This window comes from Amblyomma maculatum, chromosome 6 (genome assembly GCF_055883805.1).
Source record: "Amblyomma maculatum isolate TAMU_Amacu chromosome 6, ASM5588380v1, whole genome shotgun sequence".
NCBI classification, from domain to species: Eukaryota; Metazoa; Arthropoda; class Arachnida; order Ixodida; family Ixodidae; genus Amblyomma; species Amblyomma maculatum.
Genome location: NC_139349.1, coordinates 47,521,322 through 47,534,236, shown reverse-complemented (window position 1 = coordinate 47,534,236; position 12,915 = coordinate 47,521,322).

The following is a 12,915-nucleotide window of genomic DNA, read 5'->3' as shown; positions in this document are numbered from 1 at the left end:
TGTAGTGAACGAAGAAAATACTGGAGGTTAACATAGGCGACTCTGAACATCTCTGATTTTGTTTTGCTGTGCTAGGGCAAACAGTATTTTTTAAAACCTTGGTACACCTGGTATATATATTATAAAATCCTTTTCGTCAAGAGCTACCCAAATAAATGCCATGAAAAATGTCTTCTTTTATTTAGTCCCACCGAGCAGGAGGTAAAACTGTCACTTATACAGCGACTGCTCATTCATTGTGCCTCGGCATTGTACTGCGCTATTCGTGAAGAAACCGCCTTCAACGTTGGCTCGAATGACGTATACGTAGTTGCACTTCGGAGCAGCTCGGTTAGATGCTTGTCTGTAAGGGTCGCAGGCTGTTTCGATTGGAAAGTTTCATTGTTGAGAAGATTGCCTTACAGGAGTGGGCGCGTCACACACAAAGTAGGTAGAAAGAACATAAATGCAGTGGTCTTTAGAGGCAGGAATAGAGTAGAAGGGGAATACACATGCCAGGGAACTGCGAGGCGCACTTGGATCCGCCTGTTTTCCAATTATTTGACTGCGATGCTAGTTTAATTTTAATTCCATCATTTCGTATTCCAGTTTTGAATTCGAGTTAAAGTGCCAGTTTAGCTATAATTTTAATTCAGATTTTAGCTGTATTTCTAGATCCAATTCCATTTCTTTATTATATCGTTCTTGCCTCTCTCCTCTACTGGCCAATTTTCTAATTCCGAGTCACCAAACGCCTCCCCTGCACGTTACCACGTTAGCGACATGCTCATGCGTTAGACGCAGATCGTGGATCTAAACTAATCACGCCGACGCCTTTCTCGGCGCAACATGAGATGAGCCGGCCGAAGTTGATGTATTCACAATTTTATTACGAGAACATCGACGCGAAAGCAATAGCAGCCTTAGGGCACCGAGGCGTGCGCTAGAGACAATGCAAACGTAAATTGGTTTTTGAGAAAAAGCGTGACAATTGTCACTACTCGGTGTACAACGCTAATGTAACAATAGATGGCTGAATATAGGTAGCCGCGGAGAACACAGCCGAAGTTTTGATCGCGTATGAGTCAACCGAGTAAGAACATATGGTACGCGTATGTCCCCGATCCATAACGAAATACTTGAAATTCTTTTAAGTGGCTGCAGAACGTGCAAAAAATAAAAAAAAAAAATAGGGGGACGCTTAAGCTTCGTCTAAAGATTGGATGCGATAGCGCATTTAGCACCACCTTGTTATTCCGGGAATAATGCGGCACTGAGAAACGGGTACAAAGTTAATTTGACAAAGTGTTAAAAGCTTTTAATTAGTTTCCTTTTTGAGGAAAGAGAGGCGCTGTATCAATCTCGCTTTATGGTGGACTCTTACCCGCTCAATGAACGACACACACATGGAGGCGCACATGTTGTCGGTTCAATGCACTATCGCGAACAAGCCTCCAGCTTGGCTAAGATATGAACGATTAAATGACAAGCGAAATGGTATGACACCAGCCTGAATGCTGCACAAAGAAAAGTTGCCTAACAAATTCGAGACAAATTCACGGGCGACAAGTTTTTCTCTCTTCCTGGTTACGCCGACGGCGCGGCGCCGTCTTTCTGACGCAGCGAGCTATATACGCCAGCGCGCAAAAAGAAAGAAAAAAAAAATACCGAAGATGCATTGAGTGGTCCTCGGTAGAAATGCCCAGGTAATGCTCAGGTTGTCTGGAAGGCAAAATACAAATTCCTCGACTCTACTTGCTAGCCACCCTCCCCCAAACCAGGTCATGCATGCCAGCAAGTCGGCAAACGCTCCCGTGTCGCCTCTGCGTGAGACCCCACGTGGGAAAACCGCTTTTGCTCCGGCCGGCCTCTCGCGACGCGTCATTATCCGACATGCTGCATTGATTAAGACGCACTCTTCCTGACAGAGCCGTAATTTGTACCGAGAGCCCACCCACAGTTTTGCGTGTTCCACTGGTTCCACTTCTCTAAGAGGGCTTCTCTGCTCCCCATCCCGGCCAGATTGCATGCTTACTGGACAAACGATCGAAGACGTGCACAAAAGGCAAGCCGAATGAGGCACGTCTCAATCAGTCGCTGTCTAGCTGCCGGCAAGACGCACGATTTTAAATATACGCCAAGGATTAGTTCAACTCGTGTTTTATTCTTGAAATGCCTTCGGCAGCTTGCCACGGCACACTTTCATGGGCACAAATTTCGCGCAGGGACAGCTGATGACAGTCGCCTATGCCTACGTTTTCTCATAAAGGCTGCGCTGCTTAGTTGGACACGGACAAAGAAGTTGGACGAACGCTGAGGTTAAGCGCAACTAAGTAGTGCAGCCTTTATGAGATGTTCTAACTAGGCCAGTCCCAAGCACTTCTTAGCCTATGTTTATCGCACTCTGCATGCCTGGTCGCGTAGGTAGGAGGGCAGCTGGTGATACGTGATAAGTAGGTAAACTTGGAGGAAAAGAAGTAAAATAAAGGAAGAACTTGTACACAAAAATAGCCTCAATAGAATGCGCGCGCGCGCGCGCGCGCGTGCGTGTGTGTGTGTGTGTGTGTGTGTGTGTGTGTGTGTGTGTGTGTGTGTGTGTGTGTGTGTGTGTGTGTGTGTGTGTGTGTGTGTGTGTGTGTGTGTGTGTGTGTGTGTGTGTGTGTGTGTGTGTGTGTGTGTGTGTGTGTGTGTGTGTGTGTGTGTGTGTGTGTGTGTGTGTGTGTGTGTGTGTGTGTGTGTGTGTGTGTGTGTGTGTGTGTGTGTGTGTGTGTGTGTGTGTGTGTGTGTGTGTGTGTGTGTGTGTGTGTGTGTGTGTGTGTGTGTGTGTGTGTGTGTGTGTGTGTGTGTGTGTGTGTGTGTGTGTGTGTGTGTGTGTGTGTGTGTGTGTGTGTGTGTGTGTGTGTGTGTGTGTGTGTGTGTGTGTGTGTGTGTGTGTGTGTGTGTGTGTGTGTGTGTGTGTGTGTGTGTGTGTGTGTGTGTGTGTGTGTGTGTGTGTGTGTGTGTGTGTGTGTGTGTGTGTGTGTGTGTGTGTGTGTGTGTGTGTGTGTGTGTGTGTTATTTCTATGCTGATGCCAGCGATAAGTATGTTCTTAAAAGCCCCTTAAAGGGACACTAACGAGAAAAATGAAATGGGCTTGCATCGATAGAATGCCAGTTTCTGGTTGCAAAAAAAGCCACTCTCACTGAAAACAGAGCTGTTATAAGGTAGTAACGAGGAAGAACAGGAATACAGGTATAGCCGCCACAGCCGAAACGGCTGAGGCTCGCAACTACAAATCACGTGACGCGCAAGGCATCCCGGAGGCTGACAAATGCGAATTACGTTGCCTGTTTGAATGCGGTAGTAGGTTTTGCCTCGAATATGATAACATGCTTTTATCACACGTAAACGGCGACGAAAAGACAACAGAAATGTTACAAGGCAAATATAAAAATATACTTGACGGTGCTACAGGCATCCACTTAAATTTCGGTTATGTTTCGGCTCAGGCACCTCGTGCGTGCTCGGGTAATTTTGTTTTGGAGCGGCGGCGCCTGAAATATGAGCTCGGAGCAGCAGATGCGCCTACCCTAAGTGCGTATCGAATGAAGATCATGACTCGGCACGCACCTGCGAAGTATTCTCCGCTCCCCGCGCGCTAGCAATCACGGAATCTCCCCTTGCGTCACAGTGTGCATCATCCTACTACGTAGTAGGAGAAAACAGTTTGAATTCGACCGGCGGAAACAAAAAAAAAAAAAAAAGAAAATCTCAACATTTTATGGCAATATCTCAGCAATAATTCAATTTTTTTGCTGCCGGATATACGGCGACAGTGTCACCAAATGCGTTTATTAGATTTTGATGGCATATTTGGGCGTCTTTAGAGTCCCTTTAAGAGCACAATGTGTCAAAAAATGACCGTGTCCGTCAATGTATCCGTCTCCATCATTATGCCGTCCTTTTTTGCTACTTAAAAGTTATTGACGGTCAACTGAAGTTACACCTAGCATATGCCGCGCACATCTCCATAATTTTTTTTTTTATTTTTATTTACCTGTGCTCTCTGCTGCGTACACAAAACGTCACTCACTGCCTCGGCCTCGCTATGAGAGGAGTTGATGATGCGGATGAAAGTACCAGTGCACAAAGTATCCACTCTTGTTTCCTTTAGCGCAGCTTAATTGGCGCAGCATAAAGTGCCTCGGGGAAACACGTTTCCCGACGCGGATGCCAGAGGAAGCATGCCCTGGATATGCAGCATTCCGCGTTCGTGTACTGATGACAAGAGTAATTAGCTCTGGGGATTCTCAGAACACTGGAATACAGCAACACACCAGAGGACTGACACAGTTTCAGAACCCAGAAGTTATTAAAAAGATTGGACGCATAGCTAAAGGTTCTATACCTTCGTGCTTATTGCTCCTAGGAGCTTGTGCCGTGTCTTCAAGCAAGGCGAGGCGCCGAGGTGCTTGCTGGATAACCTCGGCGTGCCGTGTAGTATAGGCAGCGCATGAGCGGTGCCACTGCAGGCAGGTTTTTGCTAACCGGAGGCCTCGCGCGGGGCTCATGCACGGATGAACTGCGGGCGAAAGGAACTTCGTTAGAACCGCCTGCAGGAACCTCGGCTCCGACTACAAATGAGCTCGTCGCGCCAAGGTTTCTCTTTCGTGCGCGTTATGAGCGGAGTTTCAGTGAGGAGTTCAAAGAGCCCTTTGAAAAATGCAAATACCGGATGTGCGCCCGCATTATTGCCGCCGTGTGCATGTGCGTCCGCATTACTGCCGCCGGGTAGTTTTCAGTTTTGATGGTTTTGTGCGTTCTGGTTAACCCGCCTTTCAAAACTTTCAGTCAGCAACTTCCACTTTCGTAGTTCTGACAGGAAAAAAAAAAAAATAGTTTAGACTCAATCTAGGGCATGCGCCGTTTCGTTGTTTTGAGGCAGTTATTATTCGGGATGACAGCTTGCCTCAGCGGCAATGATATATGTTTGCTCTGATCGCATTTCTGAAACTGTTCTAGGGCACCCCGCCGACGGCTCAGTCTCCGGGCGGTGGGCTGTATAAGTTAAGAAGCCATGACACGGCAATAACATAGACAACGACAACAACAGGGCCTGTCGCATCTACTTAATATAGAAACAGCGAAGCGATGACGCGTGACTTTTGCCGGAGTCATGTTGTAGACTGCAAGCGCTGTTCAATACGGAAGAAACGGCAGAAAATAAGGCAACGAAGACGTGGCGTGTTTTATCTGCCGAAAGAAATGACATAAAACTTCATTTACCAAGAGACTTTTACCGTAGCAGCAACATTTTCTATTCCGCAGTCGGTGCTTTCTTTCGCACCGAGATATTGTTTGGTTGGCGTATTTTATGGGGCTTAACGTCCCAGAGCGACTCGGGTTATGATAGACGCTGTAGTGGAGGGCTCCGGAATTTTCGACCACCTGGGGCTCTTTAATTTGCACGGACTTCGCATAGCACACGGGCGTCTTGCTTTCCACATCCATGGAAAAGTGGCTGCAGCGGCCGGGGTACGATCTCGTGTCCTTGGGTTCAGCAGTCGAGCGCCCTCGCTACTGAATCACCGCGGCGGAGCGCACTGAGATATTAATGTGCATTGCACAAGAAATTTATTTTGCGGCAGGTCGAAAATTTGTTTCCATCTTTTTCCGCTTGTTCCTATTTGCTTCGTGTGGTTCCTAAATGTGCCTAGCATTTGACACATGTCCGTATAAACAACCCTTTGAATGCTTGATTAAGCTCAATGTTGCGTTCTAAATTCAGGACCAAATTAGCTCGGATTTTAATCGTGGCTGTCGTGTTTCACTTTCGCAACTTCATGTGTACTAAAGATGTAGAATGCGTCTTACATATTTTACCGACTGAGTACATGATATTTTGTAGATGTTTTTAAACTCCCATTATTGACATATGTACCATTGGTCTATACAAATGAAGTCTACATGACGAGGTTCGATATTTCTCTACAAGATATTTTAGCCAATACGTCTAGAAGCTGCCTTAGGGAGGACATTTACGCCTTACGCTACGCGAGCAGTTTAAAGTTTGCCTAAGTAAATTGCGTTCAATACAACCATTTTCAGAAGTGTAAAATACGCCTTCACCAGACGTTTTACACCATCTGCTGCAGGGTCCGATACGCATCGGCAGTGCGATATTTACCCACAAAACCTGAGAAATGCTTTTCCCGCGTCAAAAAAAAAAAAAAATGACATCAGACAAAATGTCCAATTGATATGCTTACCTGCATACGATAGAAATGCTTTATTGCCTCACAGTACGTTAATCAGCTTCCTGCGCCACATGCGTGACAACAGAAAGCCCCGTCAACTGAAACTCATTTGTCTACTGGACGTCTATAATGCGCCTTGCAAAGAAAAACAAGCTGTCTATAGACGTCTCAACTGGCACCAGAAGCGGTTGCTAAACGTTTACGAGAAGTTCTGAAAAAAATATGTAAGATTTCTGGAGAGATCCGACACATTGCCATCCTTTAGTTCAGGTGATGCATCCTACAAGTCGTCTTGCACGACTTTTTGTGGATATCTCAAATACGAATTCTAGATGTCTACAAAACGCTTGTATGATAGTGTACGGCAGGTATTATGCATCACAGCAGATGTTCTAGTTGGTTGGTTGGTTGGTAAACATTTATTAAAACAGTCAAAGGGCCGAAGGCCCAGATCTAGGGGTCGGCCGAGACTCCTTGGAATCTGCAGCCTCTAGAGCGAGACCGATGAGCGCTCGTTGGTCGTCCATGCAGGGTAGAGCTGCGTAGACGAGCCTCCCAGGTATGTTAAGTGGGTGTTGGCGTGTGTTGTCGTGGACAAGTCCAGACCATATGAAGGAGGTCTGCTAGGATATTGCAGTGTTTACATATCGGCATATACCGTTCAGGAAATATATTATGGAATCTTTTCGATTGGGGAAAGTGTCCGTCTGGAGTTGGCGCCATATGACGGCCTCTGTCTTTGTAAGTTCTTGGTGCGGACCTGGCTAAAGTTGCGAGAAAGACGATAGTGTTGGAGCAGGTCGCGTGAAGTGATTATGGCGTCCTTCCTGACCAAGGCGGGCATGCTGGGGACGGTATGATAAGCTACTCGGAAAGTGAGCCCTCGAGCTAGCTCATGTGCTCCCTCATTACCATTGAGACCCATGTGGGCCGAAGCCCATATCAGGAGGATCAGGTGTTTAGGAGGATTTGATATGAGTACGCGAAACGCTTCGACTGAAATACGGCCATGAGTAAAATTAAGAACGGCACGTTGTGAGTCACTTATGACCACTTTAGCTTTAGAAGTGGAGAGCGCGAGAGCAATAGCTACTTCCTCCGCTGTAGTGATATGTGAAGTGCGTACGGAGCAGGAGGCATGAAGAGTCATGTTCTCATCTGCGGCAACCGCTTTTGCAGCAGTCCGAGTAGGATGGTCTGCCACGTCTGTGTAAAGTACGTCAAGTAGGCCAGCATATAGCTACTGGAGTGACGCGGCCCGAGCTTCTCTGCGATCTTGATGATGAGTTGGATGCATGTTGTCGAGGAGAGGGGGAGTTTTGATGTTGGCCCTGATGGCAGGTGGGAGACTGACCACCGAGGATGGCGGACGGAGGGAAGCGATGCAAAGTTGTTCGAGGATAGAGCGGCCTGCGGAAGTTAGTGAGAGGCATTGGCGCTGAGCTAGGAGGGCTGCTTCAATGAGCTCGTCAACCGTGTTGGAGACACCAAGGGCGAGAAGCTTGTCGTTGGGAGTAGAAAGAGGAAAACCAAGGGCTGTTTTGACGCCGCTGCGGATAAGGCAATCCAGGCGATGCTTCTCCGTGAGCGTGAGACGTAAATATGGAGCAGTGTAAGCAATACAACTTACGACAAATGCTTGAAAGAGATGAAAGAGATTGGCCTCCTTCATGCCTGCCCGCTTGTTGGCAACGCGCCGTATGAGATTGTGTGTATCGATGCAAGCGTTGTATTGTGTTGGTGTTGGCTCCGTTTGCTTGGAGGGGGAGGCCAAGAATTCTAGCAAGTCATTTTGGGCTGTCTTCGAAAGTGATGCTCAGTTACTGGTTCAGCGCGTACACGCACTTTTCTAAGCGCGATTTTTTTCTCAGTGAACCAGGCTTCCGTATATCTTTTTTTAACAATCTTTTGGTCGGCGTTATTGTTTCTTCCGACACACACACACACACACACACACACACACACACACACACACACACACACACACACACACACACACACACACACACACACACACACACACACACACACACACACACACACACACACACACACACACACACACACACACACACACACACACACGCACGCACGCACGCACGCACGCACGCACGCACGCACGCACGCACGCACGCACGCACGCACGCACACACACACACACACACACACACACACACACACACACACACACACACACACACACACACACACACACACACACACACACACACACACACACACACACACACACCACGCGCGCGCGCGCGCGCACACGCACACACGCACGCACGCACGCAAACACACACACACACACACGCACGCACGTACGCACACCTCAGCGCCACGCCAATCTAGGAATTTAAAGTATTTATAGCCACAGAAACACGCACAGCAGATGTTTAAAGAATTATAGACATCTTTCCCAGACGTTTACACGGAGTCTACAAGACATACATTTATGGTGAATGCTTTTGCGCGCTCATAAGACAGCTCTCACAGACTAGTTATTTTTGTGCATGGCAGCACGCATGCCAAATATGCACGCCAGCATGCTTGTGCAGGAATGCGTATTGTGTGCGTGATTGAATTCACTGAAAAGCAGTCACTGCTTTGAAAGCAGTTGGAAGCGCGGATTCTCCAGCATGCTGAAGCAGACCTCGTTTTCCTTCGAAGCTTCCTCGTCAAGTGTCTGCTACTGCGAAGTCAGTGAGATTCGAATAATTAGCCGGCGGTTGTATATCTATACCGGACCAGCTTTTTCAACATATGCGGGCGAATACGCGTCCGCACTTCGACTGCGTGAATTTGCCGTGTCTCCCGAGCCCTCCTCAAATGAGAACACCGACTCCGTTGTCGAAGCGACTTCATAGGCCCAAAAAGAAAGGCCGCGACGAGACGCGACCGATGCTAGAGTTAGTACTCTCCCACAAATGAGGTTTTCGCCCGCATTTCACTCGCACCGCGCATTCGGCGTGCACGAGCTGACACGGCAAACAACCGTTGCTTTAGCTCAAACAACCACTTTCGTTCTCGCCACCTTTTGATGTGGCTCCCACTGAAAGTTGAACTAAGTCGAGCTACACGTCGGCCGGCGGTGTATTGCGCAAGAATGCACCATCGACTCTTCCGATTGCGTCGAAAACGTGGATTCAACGGCTCTCAATTTTCTTAAATTTGCGTGAAAACAGGTGGCGTTTGCTAATCTGCAGCTGTATATAGATCTCTTCCTACTTTGCAAATATACCTAACATGGGTAATCGTCGTTTTCAGATGTATAGCCAGTGAAAGCTACTAACAGCCTTGCAGTCACCTGAGTTGGCCTTGTTGCATGATGATTATCGCGGCAGCATGCATTGCGGAGTGACCGCTCACGCGCTGCTGCGCTCAGCAAGGTTTCCAATTTAGCTATTAACTCAATTGGTGAGTTACAACGTCAGCTTTGACTTTTTTTAACGATATTTATTGCCACATGGCATCAGTAGGGTTGAGATGAGGGATGTATAAATTATTAAATGAATAGAAAAAGGTTGGCTGGTTTTATGAACTCCAGGAGCGAGCGAGAACTAACGACCGCTGCCTGTGCAGGTAGCAGTTGGCAGATGACGTGAACGGGCCCTTTATGACGTCACGAGACCGCATAAGGCAGAGTTGGCAGGAGCCTCCAGCTGGGGCATATTCTTTGAGATGGGTGGCTAAGCTCTGAATCGAACCCTTCAGACCCATGGATTCTGATAAACCATTTGGACACGCAAACCGTCCGTAAGGCTTAGTTAAAACGGAATTTTATATCTATGTCGCGTGGTTTTTCACATCATGTGGTTTTTTGTGGTAATGAGGATGTGTAAACTAATGGACGCATGGAGTAAGGAAATAGTGATTAAGCGAGTAGCAACATGCATGTACGTGAACGAGGATCCGTAAGGAGCTGCAGACGCGTCATATATCATTAATAAAGGCGGAGCTTTAATGTCTCGCATGTAACCCTACACCTTTATTTAGATATTTTTAGAAGCAACAGGCAACTAAAGTGTTTCAATTACGAATAATTTTACACATTTTTACTAATTCTAGCTTTAATCCAGCCAACTTGAAAGATCAGTGACTTTGCAAATGGTGAACACTAGTGGTGAGGACGAACACGACGTACTGGTAAAACTGTCAATGTTATATGTTGCGCTATGTTATTAGTATTCCAGGAGGATACATACCAAATCAGGAAACTGCGTCTCGATAGAAGGAATGGAGCAGTTGAAAAGAGGGCGCAATGGACAGCGCTCTTCATTTAAGGCAATAGTGGGCATTTTAAACATCTATTTCGTCTTCTTTCTTCTCTTTTAAGTTCCTATTAAATCGTACCCTCACCGTGCTCTGCTGCCCCGCTTTTCATTTCTCGTCCTGATCGAGTTGCCGTAGCGCACTGGCTTCCCCGCTATGCCATAGCCTGCTTATACTATAGTCAACTCGATCGTTTTCGCTCGCTTCGCCATCGATTAGGCGCTGGCAGTTCTCCACAAATAACAAGCAGCGTGTACACCTTCCCGAAACCACCGCTTTCGTGCGAATGAGAGTGGGAATCACCTAACATGTGCAGGGCTACGCACCGCCAGGTTCTCATCTGAGTAAATTTATTGATGACAACCCGATAGCTTGGATTGGATATCGCGAAATCTTAGGATACTATCGAGGCACTCGGAGAACCATACTTGTACCGTATAGATCCTTCGCCAAGCCCGAAGAACATGTCCTCATCAGAACTTAAACAAACACTATCCCCGCCCTCGCGTTCCTTAAATGTGGCGGCTTGAACTCGCACACCGAAATTAAAACTGCGCATATAACGGAAGTCAATACGACATGCTATTGGAATGTAGAAATTTTATATTTATGCATTCTATGTTCTCCTCTTAGTATACCAAAGAAAGAGCAGGCCCTGCCTAGCTCAGACGCCCTCACCAGAAAAGATTGGTGGCCAGGGCTTCGGGGTCCACTCCCTTATGGAACCAACAAATACGTTTAGAGCGTCAGCTCTGCTATTCCAGGGATATAAACTCTCAAATTGATTGCCTATTCGCTCGTCTGAGTGCTGTAGAGTTTAAATGGGATTTGGTCTCTGTAGTAGTCAGTTATTTAACGGCACTGTATTGTTAGTGTCAAGTGCGAGTATATAAAGATGGTTACCAGTTGGTGAGAAAGTAATTAAGCAATAATTAATCATAATGAAGCCCTTAATGAGATTAGTGAGCGATATTATGTATCATTGGATAGCTGCTGGCGATAGCGAGTGTAATCTGATAGTAATTAGTTATAATTATTCAATGCAATTGTGTAATAGAATATGTAGTGTAGTATATGATTGGATCGCAAAGTCAGACAGGCCGGAAATCCGGACTTGCCGTGGGACTGCAGTGATCTCTGAGAAGTGAACTTCATCAGTGACAGTGAACCTTTACGTCTTTCGACACGCTGGCTTAAAGCGTTTCGCACTTGAAACAAGGCTTTTCTGAGTTTTCGCGTGTGCAGGACACGACTCGTTTTCAGTTTTGAACCCCGTGAAACACGGTAACTCTAACCACCTTTGCAGGCTGAAGTGTTCGAAACTATTTTGCCCCGGAAGGAGCGCAGCGGGGTTTGCGGAGCCTCTTCCAAGCGCACACCCCTGTGAGAGCCGGGCGCCAGGCCGGGGGACGCTTGTACCCAATTTTTACCGGTGGGTGTCCGGCGGCGGGTTTCGAACGAACCACCTCCCGCAGCCGAGACGGACGCCCTAACCACTAGGCCGCGAGTTCCTTGGACTGCCAGAAGATCAAATCAGTCAATATTGTCGACCATAAACCTTGACTGCTCATTGGAGGGTTAAATTTTAAAGTTAAAGCTCAGCTACTTTGGTCATCTGATGAGAAGAGAGGAGTCGCTGGAGAATGATTTGATGTTGGGAAAGGTTGAGGGTCGCCGGAGAAGGGGTAGGCAGCGAACGCGATGGTTAGATGGCATCCTCGAGGCACTGCAGATGAAGTTATGTGATGTTAGGAAGATAGTGAGAGACCGGAAAGCGTGGCGTGACATGGTCCATAGGGTCACGAAGAGTCGGACACGACTGAACGACTAAACTGAACTGATATGATTGGATAGGTATTGGCCAGTGGAAGTATAATAGGGTAGTTTGGTTAATAAATTGGCAAACCTAATTAGTGCAATTATTGGCATTTAGTTATGGTCCTAGTGCAGCATATCGTTGGATAGCCACTGATGAGCACGTTATAGTTTCACTATTGCATATATCCACTGCCAAGCCATGCAAAACACACCTTATGCTAGATTAACTAGGCGTTTGACCGTGTTGAGCCCCATCCAAATTCTCTCTTTCTCTCTTATTTTCTGAAGAATGAGTGGACGGGTTTTCGTTCTCGTCGTGCTACTGGCGACTGATGCGTATTAAACTCAGAATGAAACGTGATAGACAAAATCGACAGGACAGTGCATATGAGAGAAAATCGAGAAAGCAAGCTGCATAAAAGCGGGGAAACAAAAACCAAAAGTTCCAAGGTGGGGCAGCAGAGCAAAGTGGACACCAAAAATGGAATATTGTTGGAGAAGTCATAGCCAACAAAAGGGACAAATTTATCTGTTACTTTTCTCCTGATAACAGTACAGGGCTAACCTACATGAGATTAGCATCGGTGTGCTGAAAACAAATCAATA